At 44.2% G+C, this 14636-nt stretch overlaps 1 long non-coding RNA gene across 4 annotated transcripts; it reads right to left on the bottom strand.

The window, feature by feature from the left end:
* Positions 1-245: 245 nt before the first annotated feature.
* LOC112880738 lies at positions 246-3770 on the bottom strand. Of its 4 annotated transcripts, none has more exons than XR_003226426.1 (6): positions 3584-3770; positions 3430-3480; positions 3207-3357; positions 1232-2966; positions 1050-1143; positions 246-566 (listed from the first exon to the last, which is right to left on the bottom strand). It is a non-coding gene; the product is annotated as an uncharacterized LOC112880738 (long non-coding RNA). The 4 variants fall into 4 exon arrangements; XR_003226427.1 differs by having other exon boundaries at positions 246-561; positions 1050-1138; XR_003226424.1 differs by having other exon boundaries at positions 246-561; positions 3584-3769.
* Positions 3771-14636: the final 10866 nt, after the last annotated feature.

Here is a 14636-nt window from a genome sequence, read left to right as displayed (position 1 = left end):
TTCGTTACAAATTAAACAACCCTCTTCATCACATAACTGTGGAACCACTGTCCCATCTCCACACCCGTGCCATGATGATATTACTCCACCACCACACAGGGGCGGGTCCAGGATTTGAGGTTTGGATATTCAAAATTGGACGTGGCTAACGGCCGTAAGTTAGACCGACCGTACGGCCACCCCAATTAGGAAAGGCACGCAGGAACAGGTTCCATATTTGGTAGAACACGTCGACAGTTTGGATATTCAAGAAGCTGACCTGGCACCAATCATTAGTAAAATAGTAATGTTTTCCGACAGATTCAGACCCACACCGCTACCCCTCTTGCTTCTGGAGGTTTCTACCATTTTAATACAGGTAATTCAACTCAGCGGTTACGAACAAAATAAAGCAACGTTTGGAACCTTATAAGCAAAGTATTGAATAACTGTAAGCAAATTACAACATATACAAAGGCAGTTTTACCCATCTAACACATTCACAAAAAAAACATGTGTTCAGGCCTCATCGTCTAGAACCAAAAAAGCTTGAACCAGCTCCATCATCAGATCTGTGTGAGTCTATTCTAGCACCAAACAAAGAATTGAATCAGATAATCAGAATATAAAAATGCTTAACTGAATACAAGAAATGCCAAACTAAAAATGAATGTTTGCTGCAAAAATTGATCAGTAGAATCAAAATACTAAATTCATCAACATATGAAAGATTGCTAAAACAAGAACACAAAAATGCGACATCACAATGGACAAGTTGCTTGTTGACCTAGCATAACTATCCTACATAAAAAGTGTCGATGCATCATTGTGTTTGTCGAGGCAAGAGCATTTTTGGAGGTAAGAGCATCAAACAACAATATAATTAAAAGAGGTAAAAGATATGTAGATTTATAAGGGCTGCAACAACAATTGAAGGAGATGGCATGAATGATCTATTACCGAGAGAAAAAGAAACCGTATCATTCACCATCTTACTCAGTATGGGCACATTACAAAAGTTTAAGATGTTATGGCCACTAAAAAGAACTAAAATTTCTCAAGGAGCTCACCTCAGAAGAGTAGGTGCAGGAGAAATTGTCCGCGTAAAATGAAGCTTCACTAGTTTTTGTTGTCACATCATTGATGATCTCATTCATATCTAGTCTGCCACAATATAGTTTTTTCGGACCTTGATCATGGACAAGCAAAGAAATACTACCTTTTTAAAATCTAAGAGTGAATGAAGTCTTACTGCATCTTCTTGCAGAGTAATGTTAACCATGGTTCGTCCTTTAGATATATATTCATAAATCATTTGGGTAGCCTCCTTCACTGTAGATGTAACAATAGAAGCACCTCTGTTAGGATATTTGTGCACACACACGCAGAATTAGAGCATCTATATAAACACAAGTGCTCCGTTTGAGTCAAGAACTACACTTGAGCACGAAAATAGCTAAGTATTATCTAAATGCTTGGGCTGACCATTTTGAAATTGCCTACCAAATATTGTTAAATTGCTACCTCAGTACTACTTAAATGCCAGTTAAATGTTGTTAAACTACTTTGTTACTGAACTAGATATTTGTTTTGTGTACATATCAGAAAGCGCACAATTGAATAAAGGCGGGACAGTGTGAATTAAGTGTACCCATGCTCTTATGGTATGTTTGCCAGAGAGCCTCGTATCCCTCCATACAGGAAAAAAAAGGAACATGTCTAATGAAAGGAGCAAGAGATAGGATCTTGTAGGGATGCTCCTATTCTGTCATAGTTCAGATCATGCTACAAAAACTGAACAATAGTTCTAAAGGACATGCTTAGATTAGTAGGAATGTTGTTATCTCTCTATGACATACTGGAAATTAGATGTTAAATAACATTGCCTAATAAAGTAAACTATTTTGCCTTTTCAGTGCCATATTATTGCCTAATTAAGAACTACATAACTGCCTAATTTAGCCCATATTATAGCCTAATGAATTTTGAATATGTACTCTCAAGATGACTGCACACATAGCATTTACTCCCATGTGGTCAGATCAGGCTAAAGAACTAGGTTCTGTGTTAAATACCAGTGCTGATAGTTGATATTATCTAGTACTTTAGGCAGCCCATGAAAATAAATTATAAAATTCTAAACTAAACATTGGTTAATGAAGTAAACAGTTTTGCCTAGTTCAGAATCATATTATTGCCTAATGAAGCATATTGTTTTGGATAATCCGGAACGATATTTGTTTCCTAAAATTCCTGTTCATTTTTATTGCCTACTTGAGAATCATATTTTTCCATAATATGTGAGATGTGAGATGGACTGATCCATAGTTCTCTCAAACTCAGTGCCCAAGGGTACCAATGCAAGCATGTTGAATAGCACAAGGCAAAGAACCCGAGAAAAGAGAACAGATGCGTCAAACTTATACATTGATGGAAAATTATGAACTATATGGGCATACAATTTGATATACCAAATAAAAAAGGAAAGTCATAATTTGCATGGATAGGATAACACTACAGCGTAAGCATGTGTACATCAAATAGTTCATTCAAAAATGTATGAACAGCCTTGTTCTTCAGTGCTCATAATTTAGGGTGGAGTATATCTTATCTTAGCAAGAGATTATGTCATATCTTATCTTAGCAAGAGATTATGTCATTTCTGAGGATATCATGACTTCTAATAGCAAATATGCCATGCCATCATATTATATGCGCAAATAAAACTTGGATTTACAGAATTGAATTCTGCCATAGAACAGGAGTTTTATGCAGGTAAGGTCTCAAAAATGGCTCCTATATATTCTAGTTCCTTCTTTCCTTCAGACACAACTTGTATTCTATTTGTCAAGTAACAAATCACTTGCCGCTAATAAAAGTGCAGAACAAATAAAAAGCACATGTACTGTGGATTCCTTAGTTCAGCCACATCGTCTTCTCCTTGTAGCAGTTGTTCTTCGACGACATAGTCTACCTTTTCTGTATCGCTAGACAAATTTGGAGGAAATTAGAATCTCAGCACAAAATTGCAGAGCGTGCTCACAAACTCATCTTATAGTATTTGCTAAGAGTAACTATGGCAGTGGATCATGGCAATGACAGGCTTGACTAGAGGGGGCAGGCTACGATGGCCACCAAAGCGCCGACGACAAAATTTGCAGGAGAGGAAGCGGGAGAGACAGAGAGAAGTGGGAGTGAGCGAGGTGGAGATCTCCCCGTAGTCTTACATCGAAGCAGATGGGCACCCATTGAAGTCCACTCTGCTCGCCGTGGTGTCATCGGAGCCCTGGAAGCAGGATGCTGGAATCGAGACTCACCTCCAATCGCGGGGCTCCTCCTCCTCCTTCCTCGATTTGGGCTTCTCCCTCTACCAAAAACCTGGAAAATAACACCCAAATCAAATCGATCCCCGAACACAAAAAAATATCTCCTGTACAAGCTATTTCTCACCTTCATGTGCATCATATCCTCCACCACCAACTGAATCTCACCACATCTCCGCTGGAAAACCCATCGGAAAAAATCCTCCAAAAGTCAGTTCGTTTCACATGAAAATAATGGAAGAACATCAACAAATCAAAGGAAAAAATGGGCACTGACTCACCTCCGTGCGTGCCCCTCACCTCTCCTACTCCGATCTACGCTTATCACCGCTTGAAATCTCTGGATCTTAGGGCTGCAAGGAGGAATCGCATCGGGAACGCGAAGGAGAGAGGGGCTAACCCTAAGAGAGGGGGAAAGGGGCGAAATGACTAATTAGGGGGCTCGGGGAACAGTCTCACGCGGTGGGTGGAAACTTGCCTATCTTTGTGGCCGCTCAATGGTGGATGGACGGCGGATCGAGTATGCCGTGCAGAGGAGCAAAATTACGGCCTGCTGCTATAAAGTCATTACCTTCAAAAATTTTAAAGAACAAAAAGAATTTAGCAGCCTAAAGTACAGATTCATAGCACTACTACCCTTCTTTCTCTTCATGATTTGAATCTAAATATTGCAATCACTCAAATCATTGCATTAATCTAAAATTATTATAAATTAACAAGCAATCTCCAATCGAAATTGCACAAATTGTACATTACTCATCCTCAGTGCTCTATGCTCACCTTTCTTTTCTTAGAATTGCACAGAGTAGAGAGGAAAAGGAACAACCGAAGAGGGCCGTCGGTGTGCGGTGTGCCGGTGCCGCCTACACAGGCACAGCAGCCGCAGCTGCATCCGGTGGCAGCCCTACGTTGCGCGCACCGCGCAGCCCCGCTGGTCCTGCCACCGCTGCTAGGCCGCCCGGGGCCCCCGCCCCCTGCCCAACCGCCCAGCGCCCGGCCGCCGCGCCGCTAGGCCACCGCCACGCCACCGCTACTGGTCCTTGCTGCCCGCCCACTAGCGTTAGAGCTCGCCGCCGCCGCTGGCCCCTGCTGCAGGAGTCGGGACGGGTCACGGCGGGCAGGAGAAGGGCCGAAGGGGAAGGAAATCGATAGCAGTTTAGGCCGTCTGCACCCATTGAGGGAGGGGAGCAGTTGGGCTGCCGGAAATGGGCCCGGAGGACGGGGGAGTAGTGGGCTATTTGAGCCCAAGATGCAAAGATTGGAAAGTCTTAATTTTTTAGTTTTTCATACTTATACTTGTACGTGCTGTATATTATTATAATATATAAATTTTTTTGCCAAAAATTTTAGCTATTCAGCTGAATACCCGTAAATACACATGGCCCCGCCCCTGCCACCACCTTGCCACTCCTTCACCATCACATCTAAATCACCGACACCAAGCCAGCCTCCAAGTCCAAACCAGTTACCCTCGAGCTCTCATAAGCTGCAGCCACCGTCACGTTAAACTCCAAGCCTCCATGCCACCTCGAATGCAGTACGAGCTAGATCTAACCTCCCACCCAAAATTGATTGCCATGTGGTAATCTAAACTATTGATTACCCTATGCTAAACCCAACACTAACGCAAGGATGACCACCACCAATTTACCGGTCCCCACAAATAACCCATACCGCCACATTAGATATAGCCACCGCACCAATAGTCACCGTATTCTCCTTCGTAACTCTACCGTTGTTTAAACAAATCATCATTGCCTAAAATGCAAGCACTAGCTGATAGATGAGGAAAAAACCAACTCATTGAGATTTCATCTTTGAAGAGGAATTTGATAAGGTCGTTGCTAAATAGAAGAAGAAAATTATTGAGTTAATCTTGAATTTGAACTTTCCCTCAGCTAGTCTTGAATTTTTTTCTATGTTTTAACATTGGAGAAACCAATATTAACATTTTGGTTATTATATGTCTTCACATATTGATCACATTTTAACCGAGTCTATGTTTTTGTTAAAAGCATATATGTGGTCCCTACTTTACATTGTATTTCTTTGTTAACATTTTGATAATTCCATAAAGGTGGAATTGAGATAAAGAACAACTCATTTCATTTGTTCATTTTTATTTTCCTTTTTTTTTAAAATCTAGGAATGTCGACTATATTTGTTATATACTAATATATGACACATCATCATTGTTGCCACTCTATTATTAGTTGCTTTAGAACCCACAGTGCTAAAGGATCATAACCGGTCCATAACACAGCCAACAATGATAGGCCACTGAAATATCAACCTATGCTATCCCTGCCATTTTCGTATTATGATTTATAGACTTGCAAATATTATGTTACAATACATTATTAGTTGTTTACTAAAATGTAATTTTCTTCTCAACTTCATATTTGTATTCATTTTCTTTTACTTGATCTTTGTTTTCCTTTTTAAACTTTAATCTTATCACTATTTCATATTGTTTATTTATTTATTTCTTTTCTCACACAGTGGCACTTCTATTGGAAAAGCACGCACTCTCTTAAGTCTATTTACTTCTTTACGTGAAAGAATCTTGGTGATGCCAGAGAGAGGTTGAATAGGCATAAATTCTTTACAGCAACTAAATTTGTCGAAACTTCCGACACTGTGTAGCAAGTTCTGACAGGTCGGAACTTCCGACACAGGACCGGAACTTCCGACAAAAGAAAAGTTCTCAGATAAAATTCAAAATTAAACTTGAAACTGCAAAATCCGGCTGAATCAAAAGTTGCACAATGATACTAGAAAGATTTCTTGAGGTGATCTTTGCAAGCACAACAACTCGAGTACATAGATTGACATAAAATAAACTCTAGGTCAACAAGAACTAAATAAATGCAATAAACACAAGATACAAGAGATTTGTTCCCGAAGTTCACTTCCACTAAGGAAGTTACATCTCCGTTGAGCAGCTCACAAAGAACCGGGTCTTCCATTAACCCATTACCTCACTCAATCAACCACAAAGAAGGATTGAGTCACTTACTATAAAATTCATAAAGGATAGGGCAATACAAACTTCCCAGGGTGCACACACACAAGAGGACGCTCCACGGGCGACACCAAACCGTTTAGAAGCAAGCTTCAAGACTAACAAACGCGAATCGAAGGATGAAGATGCTTCAAGTGCTCTTGAGATGAACTTGGCGGCCCTCTCCCTTAAATGGTTGAGTCTCACACCCTAATCTTGCTCTCACCCAATCCCTAGCTCAAATCAACTAAAGGATTAGCTTAAGGAGGGAATGGGGAGGAGTAGTATTTTTGGAGGTGTTTGTCTCGGGTTAAGTCTACAGCAAATGAAAGAAGGGCTGAGAGGGTATAAATACTCGAGCCCCAAAAACTAGCCGTTAGTGCACTGGTTAAGTGATTATTGGAACTTTCGACACAGGGTCGGAACTTTTGACCCAGCTAAAACTGGCTGGCCGAGAACCCCCTGTCGGAACTTTGAAACTTCCAAAAACCTCCTGTCGGAACTTCCGACGCACACTGAAACAGTCAGAAAACTAGGTGCACAAGTGTGTGATTCTGTGTCTCTCCTTGATGGTTAGCATCTCAAATAAGCACTTGACACCTTCATGCTATCCATTTGCATCCCTCTTAATAGTACGGTGTTTCCTGTACTCAAATTTAAAATAGAAAAATATTAAAAGATCTTATTTTAAGCCCAACACCGTCCTTTAAGCAAATTTGGCGTCTTTTCTTGCTCTTTTTTATTTCATTGAGTTTTAACCTATCCATAACTCGATAAACCCATTAGCTCCTTAATTTTGTATATCATCAACACCAAAACCCACTTAGGGGTGCCAAATGCACTTTCAATCTCCCCCTTTTTGGTGATTGATGACAACACAATTAAGACACAATAAATTTAATAAAATATTTTGAATTCAATCGTATAGTTGAACTCCCCCTTAATATGTGAATTCATCAAGATAAATTCAAAAGTGGCCTCAAATGCCATTTGCATATATTAAGAAAGATTTCTTCAATATTATTGCATTCGTGGGGTGCAAAGTGTGATAGATATCAACGTGATGCATATGATAAGATATATCACAACAACAAAGCAAAAATAAATAAGCACCAAGTCATGAGCATCACAAAAGCAATAAGGTTCTAAGATCACACTAGCATAGAAAATCTCAAATAAGTCTTACAAAGTTAAAAGTCGCACTTGGCACACCACACATTACACAAATACAAGTCTCACATATCCACAAGCATTAGAATTTAAAGTTCAATGTTCAATGATGAAGCTAAGATAGATAAAGCGGCCACAAATCCCTCCCAAGTGGCGCCTATTGTGAGCTCACTCCCCCTTTGGCATCAAGCACCAAGAAGGAGAGGCCCTTCCATAGCCACTACTCTCATCATCATCGTCATCTTCTTCTTTCTCATCTGTGGGTGTGTCGGCAGCAAAAATATCCTCTTCTTCTTCCTCATACGACTCGTCACGGCCACCCAAGTCTTCTTCAATTTCATCCTCGTCAACTTGAGGAGCCCCAAACATCATGGAAGGTCCACCCACCTCTTCCCAAGGGTTGTAAAAAGTCGGTGGAGAAGGAAAGTCCATGGGAGCACGAAGAGGTGAGTGAGGCATGTCATACTTGGCCATGATTTCCTTTTGTCTTGCCTCAATCTTGAGGAGCTGCTCATCCACATGCTTCTTGTGGTCATGAATTTCTTGCGCATTGTGATGACCCACATTGAAACATGCAAATAAGCCTTGAGAGATGAAACTTAGAATTCCTTTCTTCTTTGGGGCACGAGGAGGAGGACCACGGGAGCTCGAGGGACCTTAAGAGCTAGATGGACCATGAGAACTTGAAGGACCATGAGAGCTAGGAGCATGTGATGGTCCTAGAGTGGAGTGGCGAGGCGTATGAGCTCCAAGCTTGAGAAGGCGCTGAAGTTGACATTGCTTAGGTTTGTATACTTGATGGCCCTTATCGGTCAAGATATGTACACCTGTCACTTCTTTGACCATGGAAAAGATGTATGGTGCGTAATGACAGCCTTTCTTTGGTGAAACAGAGCAGATGATGATTTGATCCCAAATGAAGTCAAAGACGCTAAACTCATTCTTGTTGGAGCCATCCTAGCAAGCAGGTTCTTGGAAATATTGGAGATGTTGTCTGAATCACCAGTTTTGGGACACAAAGTGTAACGGAATAGTTGGTTGAGCGGCTTGTAGTAAGGTGTCAAACCATGTATTGCCCCAAATTTAATGTCACCATATGCACTGTTCATACATGAAGTGAAGTTCTCCATCATCAAGTATGTTTTCCTCCTCATGTATCCTCTCTCTCATAAGATCAACATTAGAAAACCCAAGAATGCTTGCGAAGTAAGCATATTCAACATAGAAAGGCTTGCCTTGAATAGCCCAATGAAAGGTTTTGGTTGAGCGGTTGACATAAAGAGTTGAATAGAACTGAGCAATGATCTCCTCATTCCGATCACAGTTGAAGGACATGATTGATGTGAGATTCATCCTTCTACAAGCATCTTTGACTTCCCTTACCACCGGCAAGTCAATTTTATCTCGGTGGTGGGATGAGATTTGCAAAGGATCACAGATACATACCAATCTGCATGAAAATCATCCAAAAATGGACATTTCCTTACTGCTCGTTGCCATACTCAGATGGATCATCATATCTTAAAGCATAAAGATCATGCTTGCCCTTTGTGTAATCCACTGGACAAGTCCCATTATACTGTAGAGCAATTTGCCTAATTGGGGGCTGCATCCGGAGGATGATCCTCTCAAGATACTCTGTGGACTCTCCAGCATTTGATATATGAGTGCCCGGAGCAGAGGTACGCTTTATGCGTTGATGAACGCCGTGAGCAGAAGTGCCCTATGGATTAGGTCTTCCACGACCACGAGAGCGCAAGGGAGCCTTGGCATTTGCCTTTCTCTAGCCAGCATGATGAGCCATAGGTGAAGCTTCTTGATTTGCTTCGGAATCAGATGAAGGAAATGATTCAATTTCCGATGAAGAAGCCCTCTGCTTTCCTCTCTTTTCACAAGCCATCTGAGTATGTAAGATGAAAATTAGGATAGATTGATAGATGTGATCAAAATTAATCAGATGGGACTATTAAGGCACCTGTCGGAACTTCCGACAGGGCCCGAGCAGATTCAAGAAATCATGAATCGAGAGATTTTGCCCACCAAATTTGATAAGATTCTAGGCATATGATCAATGTGTACCAGGAAGCTATCCCCAAGAAAGAAACATCTAACTCCTTACGCGCCCACCTCACAGCGGTGGGAGCGCCTCTCGGTATCTGGGCGAGCAAGGCGCCAGGCGCAGCAGGGCTAGCACGGCCGACACGTGGCCTTGCGTAGCGGCGGCGGCCGTGCCGGCCTCACGGCTCCATGCGCCTTAGGATACGGCGTGACTGGTACGCCAGGACCTGCGAGGGCCGCCGTGACCGGCGGGTCAGGACGCACTGCTGGAGCCACTACCGTGCCTGGTCATTGGGGTGGCCTAAATGGTTTGCGGAAGCGGTGGTGGCACTTAGGTCGGATTGGATTCGTTCGGAGGCTGGCACATCGATCGGCATTATTGGAGCTTCGATGTTGGCAAATGACATGAGTTCTCAAGATGTCCATGGTGACGAACGGGGGATGAAGCCGTGCTGATTTGGGCCACTTCTTCTACAGCTTGGGGTGCCTCTACTAGCGACATGGTGGCCGCGCACCTAGGCCAGCGCCATCAGCTTCTATTGTTGCTAGTTTCGTTGATGTCGATGACACCGGTGCAAGGTATGGTTACTGCTCTTTGCAATGTGATGAGAAAGATAATAGTCTTAGGTGCAATATGATTGCTGTTGTTCCAATACATGTGGTTACTATTCTTTTAATATGACAATGGATGTGGTTACTGCAATTAGTATTGACTAATTCTTGTTTCCCTTATGAATTTGATTTTGTTGGTAATAATGTTGCTGATTGGCATGATGAGAACATTAGGATAGTATGTGATATTTTTGCCGATGAAGTTTTAAAAGGAAATTGATCAAACACTCACCTGATTAATATTTGGTACAAAAATGTGATATCAAAGTTTAAAGAGAGGATAGGGATTGTGTATACTAGGAAGCAATTTAAGAACAAATAGGATACGCTGAAAACATATTATGGTATTTGGAAGCAATTGATCAATAAGAAGACTGGTATTGGATGGGATGAAGCACATAATAATATTGTTATACCAGAGACTTAGTGGAAGAGAACAACAAAAAGTAAGTGCTTTAACAATTTTCAGATTACAACATGGCAAATGCTTATTATGTGACTGGAAATAAAGGGCTGTACTAGATTCAAGGTAAAAAGATTTCAACATGAAGATAAGTTGGCAATTATGTTTGAAGACCTTCGAGACACCAGCGATGAAACAAAAGGGCCTCTATATCAAGGGCCTCTATGTTAGACCCGGGACTACGGGACTATATACATAACGTAGTTTATATAAGATTAGGGGATAGGACATGTCCTATACCTTATCTATGTTGTACTCTACTCGTATGCGAAATAGGGCTAGTCGGTACAGAAGGAAACTACTCGAGTTGTACTCGAGTATGATTCCTTGGCTAGTATTGGACTAGGATTCATGTAATCTTGTCCTCCCGGATATAAGGGTGGGCAGGGACCCCCTCAAAACAAAACATCAACACCCAAGGCAATACAAACCACCATACAGGATGTTGGGTATTACGCACATCGCGGCTCGAACCTGTACAAATCTTATGTTCCTTGCACCTTCAAGTTTCTGATCTTGGCGTCTCCAAACCTAAACTTACCACCTCGGGTATACCCCTCGGTGGGCAGCCGGTAAAACACCGACAGCTGGCGCGCCAGGTAGGGGAGCGCATCGAAGATCCACCGGCGAACTCGATGGCATCGTTCAAGTTCACCAGTGTTGTGCCCCCTCAGGGCACGATGTTTGTTTTCGGCTCGTGGGTCTGTGTCGCAGATGGTGCGGGCAGTTTCCGTCGATTCCTCATCGACATGAAGCCGAAAAACTCCCGCGGCGAGTTTTCATAGCGATCTCGACGAGTTTGTCGATAATCTCGATGACTTGTCAATCACTGGTTCCGCTACGAGGATCGAGGAGGAGTCTGCTTTTGGCGCGACTCCATCCATCGCTGCAACAACCTTGCTCGGGTTGGACTCGTTCCAATCTGAGGACTTACGTAACCGATCGTGACTCGGTCTATGCAATTTGGCCACTAATCTTCAGGAGGCCAACGACTCCAAGTTCCTCTCCACATTGGAGAAGGACTTGGACTCTTTACTCCAACTCGAAAAGCCCAAAGCCAGTGCACGTCGGGGGGCTGCGGGTTGTTTTGGTAATAACGGTCTGATGATCACCTCCACTCCAGAGGGGCGTTTTCGTGCATTGGAAGGGCATGAAACTCTCTGATCTACTCAAGGCCGAAGACCGACTTATGGCACACCTTGAGCCCTTGCCTTTTCAGGATGGCAGGCTATTAGCCACCGTGGCAGAGGAGTCGACCGAGCTAGTCGAAGCGAGCTCTGATGAGCTCATCTCACGCCAGGTGCTGATGGTGGAAGAGGGCGAGGATGATGGCGACTTGCCCATCATCGAATTTGATGCGATATCTGAAGATGAGGCCACAGCCAACGTCGGCGACGAAAACGATGTTGATCGTGAGGCACGGAGGGCCAGGAATAGAGCTCGCGCAGCCCGGCGAAGGAGGGTCAATGAGCGCATGCGATCTATGCATCGCGAGCTAGACGCCGAATTCGCTGTCATAAGCGAACGGGGCTTCAGGACCCCGGTGGCCAACATCGCCAGGGTAACTGCCATACTCGAGAGCAGTAATGATCCAAATTTGTGTCAAGCACTTCGTTACACGCAGAGGGTTTGGATTCAGCTTGATCAACAAAACCCGGCATCCACCGTCAGGGAGGAGCGCGTGGGCGAAAGCCGAAGCTAGGCTTACAGTCGAACGGCAGGCGGTTATCCTCGACCCCAGCGCAGCAACAACAATGACAATGCTCGTGGGAGTCAGGCCTCTGGCAGGAGGCAGCAGCCACCTCCAGGAGGCAACTTGCGACAGGCCAATCATCGGCCTTGTCGGTGTTTAACCGGCTGCCCACCAAGGGATATGCCCAAGGTGGTAAGTTTTGGGTGAGGAGACGCCGAGATCAGGAACTCGAAGGTGCAAGGAACACAAGACTTAGACAGGTTCGGGCCGCATGGAGCGTAACACCCTACGTCCTGTATGGTTTGTATTGCCTTTGATGTAGAATGACCTAATGATCTTCTGTTTTGAGAGGGGTCCCTGACCTCCCTTATATATCCGAGAGGTCAGAGTTACAAAGATGCTAACCAACTCCCGTCGAGGGATCACACCAGAACACATCTCGAGTAGATCCTCTCCGTGTTGGTTAGCTCTATCTCCTATTTAAACGGGATAAACAAGAGATAAACAAAATGAATAAGAGATAAGACGGGCTTAATCTCTTAAACTTCGTAATGTGCCCAGCCCGGTGGCCCCGGGTCTGACAAGCCCCCGAGCTCTTCGTAGCTAAGTACTGCAGGCTTATCGAGTACTTTCGAAGTAGTCTTCGACTTCTTCCAAAGCTTCGTCTTGAAGTCCTTCTTCGAGTACTTGCCTGTCTGCATCGAAGCTATGAGGTGCTCATGCCCCGAATTTTTGTTATGGCGTGCGATTTAAAAATCGCACTCCATATGGAGTAGCCCCCGAGCCTTAGGTTGAGTCGGAGAATCAGGCTGAGGGTCCCATTAATCTGTAATCCTCCTTATCCTTCAAAGAAATTTAAAAAATAAGTAGTCGATGCCACGTACCCTGCAGCCCCCGAGCCTTGAATCCAAATCCCACCAAATTGGAGATAAGGGTCCAAAAATCGTGGCATACAGGCTAAACAATGACACGTTAAGGGGAGACCAAAGTGATGATACAAATGATGTAATTAGACCAAAGATTCGAAAAACCCCTTTTTTCGGGCTAATTAGCCCTGAAAAAATGATTAATTGAATATTTAATCCAATCAGACCACCAAACGACCCCTCACCTTCGGAATATTCCACAAAACGACTCTTGAACTTCAGAACAGTAACTTTTCCCCATCCCGCTGGTTACTTAACCCCGCGGCAATAGGAGGGAAAATTGCGCTTTCAGTCCGCATTCCGCCAAAAACCGCCAAAACCCCAATCTGAGCCAAACGCCGCCGCCTTCCCCCTAAGAAAACCTCCCACTCCGACCTCCCCGCCCCTCTCCCCGCAGCCCCCGAGCATCTCGTGGCCGGCGCGTCGGAGATGGCGTCCAAGAAATAAGAGATCGAAGAAATGAAGAAGGATGCGGAGCCATTGACGACGGGGTGGACACACAGTAAGTGCTCCCTCAACAATCTGAAAAAATTGGTTTCCGAGGGGTTGCTGCAAGAGAAGAACCTTGTCAACTGGCGCCCCTCATTCCGTGAGCCCTTTCCCATGGAGAATGTCGACGAAATCGTCACATTCTTCCATTTTGCCGAACGGGGATTGGCCCTTCCCACTTGTTCCTTCTTTCGTGGCCTTCTTTACTACTACGGGCTTGAGCTCCATCACCTCAACCCGAATTCCGTTTGCCATATTTCTATTTTCATCCATTTCTGCGAAGCATTTCTCGGAATTGAACCCCACTGGGATCTGTTCCGCTTCCTCTTCCGCGTCAAACCCCAGCCTACCACAAAGAAACTAGCCGTGGTGGGGGGCGCCGGCATCCAACTGCGACAGCAGGTCGGCGAAAAATATCTTTCATATAAATTCCCCTCAAACCTTCCTGGATGGAAAAACCTATGGTTTTACATCGAAAACCATGCTCCCACCTGCCGACAAAGTCGAGCAGACCGCCCGTGGTGAGGGGGGAATGGAACATTGAACCCTCCGGCATGGAGATGATACAGGTCAAAGAGCTGCTGGAGGCCATCGAGACGCTGAAGAAGGAGGGAGTGACCGGCGCCTCCGTCATGTTCTCATTTTACAAGCGCCGCGTCCAACTCATCCAACAGCGATGTTTCCTGGGCTTCGAGTACACCGGCCCCGCTGACCCTTCTCGCATGTGCACAGAGGAGGTGCCAGACGAAGTCGTGCTCCAGCGGGTTCAGCGGGTGCTGCTGGACGTAAACACCGTACCGTACGTGCCCACCTTATTCTCCGCGCAGAATCCGCCCCCGCCGGTAAGTATTCGACTTCTTTTACTAAAGAAACCCGCTACTGCACCGGTACTGAACTGAAGAACTTTCTGCAGGGACAC

Source organism: Panicum hallii, chromosome 2 (assembly GCF_002211085.1).
Source record: "Panicum hallii strain FIL2 chromosome 2, PHallii_v3.1, whole genome shotgun sequence".
NCBI lineage: Eukaryota > Viridiplantae > Streptophyta > Magnoliopsida > Poales > Poaceae > Panicum > Panicum hallii.
This window is presented reverse-complemented; position numbering and strand designations above follow the sequence as displayed.